Below are 5,188 nucleotides of genomic sequence, written 5' to 3'. Positions count from 1 at the left end.
AAAAAACCGGTGAATCAATCTAGGTTTCATGAAATTGCCTGGATCCTTAATTAGTAGAAAGTTTAAAATGTACTTAGCAAGATTTAAATTTATGATTTCTTATTTTCACAAAATTACTTAATTATCATTGATTTATCGTTTAATTTATGTTAATTAACACCTCTTTATTGTATATATTATTTTCTTATGCATGTATTTAAAAAATATAAATTAAGAGACTTAAACCTTAATCATTTTCTTTAAAAGTTAAGGAACTTACTATCAATATACCATATTTAAGTATATTAAAAATTGTAAAATAGACTATATATAATATTTATATGACCTCTGATGTATGAAGTTTAAACCTCAAATTCTATGCCCAGCCCGAGTAGAAGTTTAAACCATTGTTACGCGAGCCTAATCGTGGGACTGCAGACTGCACCGTCCTCTCCCCATTCCCCTCTCTCCCGTCGTTGACTTGTTGTTGATGAAGACAATAATTTGGAAACGGGAAAAAGGAGAGGACGCTGATCAGGATTCAGGAGAAGTCCACCAATAGGTCACATTTGGAAAATTAACGAGAGGGAAAGAGGGGTGGTGGGCCAGAAGCGCACTCACAGCAAAGATTTGGGGCGCTAGCTCTAACAGCCATAAAGAAATCAGCAGCAAAAGCGCAACTGGTCCCCAATATAATTCCTACTCCTTCTTCACCAGAGGCCGAAGGGAGTTGACTGTGTGCTCATCTAAAAAAATCGAAAACTCTCCTCAGAAAACGAAAACGACAGACCAACTTTCCGACCGGATGAGATATATAACGACAACATGCATGCGATACGGTAGATTGAGGTTTACTCCATAGTCTCTCTCTCTCTCTCTTCGTTTGCTGTTCGGCGGGGCTTGAGCCGTGACTGAAGCTTTTCTTTTTCTTTTTCTTCTTTTTTCTACTTTTTCTTCTTTATTTTTGTTTTAGGATTTTTTTTTCGTGTTCCAGGCTTCCAAGGATTATGTTCTGGTGAACAAAAAAAACCTATCGTACCGAAAGAACAGGTACCGAAAGAATTTTGACTCAAACAGTGTTTGTAACTGCAGCAACTAAAACAATCACTAATGAAAAAGCCAATAGATGGAATTTGAAGGATTTTTTTGGTAATTATAAAAATGATAATGACATAATGTATAATAGTATGCAATGTATTTTTTTAATTAATCAAATAAGTACACTTGAGTGTAACATAAGCATAAATGTTAAACTTCATTTATAAAACCCTCTTAAGCCTTAACTGTGGATCATGGTTCAAAATATAGAACATTTAAAACTTACATACTTATCTGTTTTTTTTTTTCATTTTTTCAGTAGAATTTTTTTACAGTTAACATGTTACACCTAGGGGGTGTCAATTGGACTGCTCCAATCCGATCCAGTCCAATGTGAGTCAATTATAAATGGATCAGGTCCAATCCAATCCAATGAATGTTTTGGGCCAATTTGGATCAGTCCAATTCAATGTCTGGACCATCCAATCTGTTCAATTTTATTTTGATTTAAATTGATTTCAACCCAAACCCGGTACATTGACACATATATTCTTATCTTAAATCAAAGGATTAGATATTGGCTTAATCCAACCCAATCCAGTATAAATTTATTGTGAACGGACCAGGTCAAATTCAATCAAATAAACATTTTGGACCGGATTGGTCCAATCTAATATGTCTTGTTGATCCATCCAATCTGTCCAAATTGTTTTTGGACAGGGTCCAATCCAAAACCGGTCCATTGACACCCTAATACAAGGGTTTCTACCATTCAAACATTAAAAAAAAAACAACACTAAATTCCTAAATCCTTTGTGTATCACATTTTGTTGCCCTTGTGAATTGATACATATCGTTCAATTTGATATGATACATTTTGATACTTTGAACCATGCAAGGGATATCATGTTTAATGTTATCTTGGAAAAAATGCAAATACAAGATTTAAAAATTACCATATACAAAGTTATGCATTAAACATATTTGCATAAACTCTTTTCAAACTAGGCCAGCTTAGAGTATAAATACAAATATGTAATTATGTACAGTGCAAATAAATACAAAATATAAAGTTTTGCACTCTACATATTTGCATTTATACTCCTATCATTGGGAGATGTTCACAATACAGGGTAGGGGTGAGCAAAAAAAACTGAAAAATCGAATCGATCGAAAAAATGATCAAAACCGAATCGAAAAATCAATTAATTGAATCGTTCAGTTCGGTTTCGGCTCAATGTTTTCAAAAAATCGAAAGTTTCGGTTTGGTTTTAGTTAACCATGTAAAAAATCGGCGGTTAACCAAACCAACCAATATATATTTTTATATAATATTAATATATATTAATATTATATTTTATTTAAAAAAAATCAATTAAAAACATTCAACGGTTTGAGAGTGTTAAGATTGCTGAACTGAGAGCTGAGATAGGTTCGCTAGTCTGGCACCCACTGGCTGCCAGTCTGAGTCGTCTTACAGACTAACACCCGCTAGCTGCTGCGCAAACCTTTCTTTTTCTTTCCCTCTCTCTCTCGGACTCTCACTCTCTCATACTCCCTCTCTCTCTCTCTAAACTCTCTCTCTCTCTTGCCTCTCAGTCTCTCTCTGAACTCTCTCTCGCCTCTCAGTCTCTCTCTGAACTCTCTCTCTCTCGCCTCTCAGTCTCTCTCTAAACTCTCTCTCTCTTGCCTCTCAGTCTCTCTCTGAACTCTCTCGCCTCTCAGTCTCTCTCTGAACTCTCTCTCTCTCGCCTCTCAGTCTCTCTTTGAACTCTTTCTCTCTTGCCTCTCAGTCTCTCTCTGAACTCTCTCTCTCTCTCTCGCCTCTCAATCTCTCTCTAAGCTCTCTCTCTCGCCTCTTAGTCTCCCTCTAAACCCTCTCTCTCTCTCGCCTCTCAGTCTATCTCTAAACTCTTTCTCTCACCTCTCAATCTCTTTGAACTCTTACCTCTTGGACTCTCTCTCTGGTTCTAGCCTTTGGCACTTCACCCTCTGACCAATTCATCGGTGGCCTCCGACACCAGTGATTTGTGACACTAGAGGCTCGGCCTACGGGTTAGAGGCTAATGCATCTCGGCGACACTGGCAATCCCAGTTACTGTGTTTTTTTTTTTTCTTTTTTTTAATGTTAAGGGCATAAAAACCCAAAAAACTGAACCGCGGTTAATCGGTCCACCAGTTAATCAGTTGTATCGGTTCAATTTCGATTCAGTTGAATGTAAAAACCGAACCTATCAATTTGGTCCAGAAAATTACCCCATGGTTCAGTTAAACGAACCGTGAGCACCCCTAGTACATGGCGGGGATGTGCTATGGGACGTTATGGGGCGCTCCCTTGTGGGGCGCAAATTTGAACTCAACTTTCCCCCCACTTTCTCCTAAGTTCTCTCTAATTCTTATTTATCTCCTAAATTATTTTCTCTTAAATTATCTCTAATTTAGCAGAGATATTCCCTCCTAAACTATCTCTAATTCCTATTTGTCAGCCCCCACCCACTCTTTGTCTATAAATTTTAATAATAAATTAGATAAATTACATGGACCCCCCGTACCATAGGTCTATGACAAAGACCCCCCTACACTTTTTTGGGACAAACACCCGGTACTTTGGCCGTTAGACAAAGACCCCTCTATTAGCGTTCCTTAATTGACTTCAAAAAAGATTCTCATTTGACCGTTTAAAATTTTCTAAATACCGGAATTACTCTTTTCTAACCATGGCAGTATGCAGTGCTATGGACTTGTCCGCAAGTTCGCCGGAGACAAGAAGCGCTTCATCTTGCGGCGCTATCACCCACTTTCCCATCAGTACTGCTTGCTCTAATTATTAATTGCATTCCATTCACAACTTTAAATTTTCTGATGTGGGTTGTTTTGACTCTCGTGTAGGGAAAGAGCTGGAGTTGAGGAGCCAGATGGGGCTGAGTTCGTATATGCACTGCCGTCGGAAACAACTCGCAACTGATGGTAGAGGTATGCGCAGGAGTTGCAGCCTGCAGGCGCAACAACCATAGCACTGGTTGCTGCGGCTCATCAGATGGGTGGCCAGGTGGTGTGCATCCTTCCTGGGTTGGAGGAGCTCCATTTGTCAAAACTCAGAACTCAGAAGAAGCTTTAGGACCCAACGCTGGGTGCATTGAGTTCGTTGTTGGGGACGCCAAACCACAGAGTGGTGCAGGCGAGTGCAAAGAAGAAGGGTGGAGCGGTGGTCGTGGGCAATAATTCGTTTAAGGGGTCTGGGTGGAGGAGCGATGAGTCGATGACCCAGTAGTTGCCCATTGGGGAGGGGTTGCTGGTGACCCATATTCCGGTGACTCCCAAAGTTGGTTGGGGGTGGACGTTGGCAGCACCGATAGAAGGAATCAATGGGTTGTCATAACGCAAAGGTGAAGAGCATGTTTTAGATCTATCTTTGCGTCTATCTCCCCTTCTACTCAGCTACTTAGCTAAATACAATATATAGAAGCGGATGAGAGAGAGTCTCAATTGTAAATATAGATTAATTATGATATGTATTACCCATATAAGCTTTGAAAATTTTGTTAATTAAGCAAATGTTTTCTGGAATGTGATATGGATCTGCCACTTTGCCTTCGCCCATGAGAATGAAGAAATAAATTTTCGTTTCTATTGATGAAACAAATAATAAATGCATCCTTACTCAGTCCTCTCATCCTTGGAAGCTGCAGGGAAATGATTCCTTGTTCTTGTTGTTTGTTGATGATGGTACGTTATGTCCCTTATCCATAAAGGGAAAATCCAAGCATGCACAGCGAGGGATACTCAGATGGCTGCAACAACAACAACAACGAGAAATCTGACAACGATGGCCATGACTTCTGGGCTGAGATTGAGTTACCGGAGTTGATCAATAATGAGAAGGCGGTTTGGTCGAAAGCAGTCACAGAATATTTGGCGGAATTGTGTTATTGGAGTTGCTGTAATTGTAATGACTTGGGAATTTCTATCAGATTGTTGACAGAAAGAAGGGGGAAAATGAACTGTTCGAAGATTGTATGAGAGAAAGGGGAAACCAAACTGCCGACGAAGAAGATATTATTCGGTCAGTTAGGTTTTAAGAGAGAACGGTAAAAAAAGAAAATACAGAAATGTTAATGGGGTATTTTGGTAATTTAACGTTTTTCCTCATCCGAATTGGCGCCACAGGAGG

General features: G+C 39.2%; 1 pseudogene; it reads left to right on the top strand.

Annotated features, from left to right (window-relative positions):
• The first annotated feature begins 3,742 nt into the window (after positions 1 to 3,742).
• LOC148880539 (uncharacterized) lies at positions 3,743 to 4,396 on the top strand (annotated as a pseudogene).
• The last annotated feature ends 792 nt before the right edge of the window (positions 4,397 to 5,188 follow it).

This window comes from Nelumbo lutea, chromosome 1 (genome assembly GCF_056320005.1).
Source record: "Nelumbo lutea isolate HS-2025 chromosome 1, American lotus-T2T, whole genome shotgun sequence".
Taxonomy (NCBI): domain Eukaryota; kingdom Viridiplantae; phylum Streptophyta; class Magnoliopsida; order Proteales; family Nelumbonaceae; genus Nelumbo; species Nelumbo lutea.
This window is presented reverse-complemented; position numbering and strand designations above follow the sequence as displayed.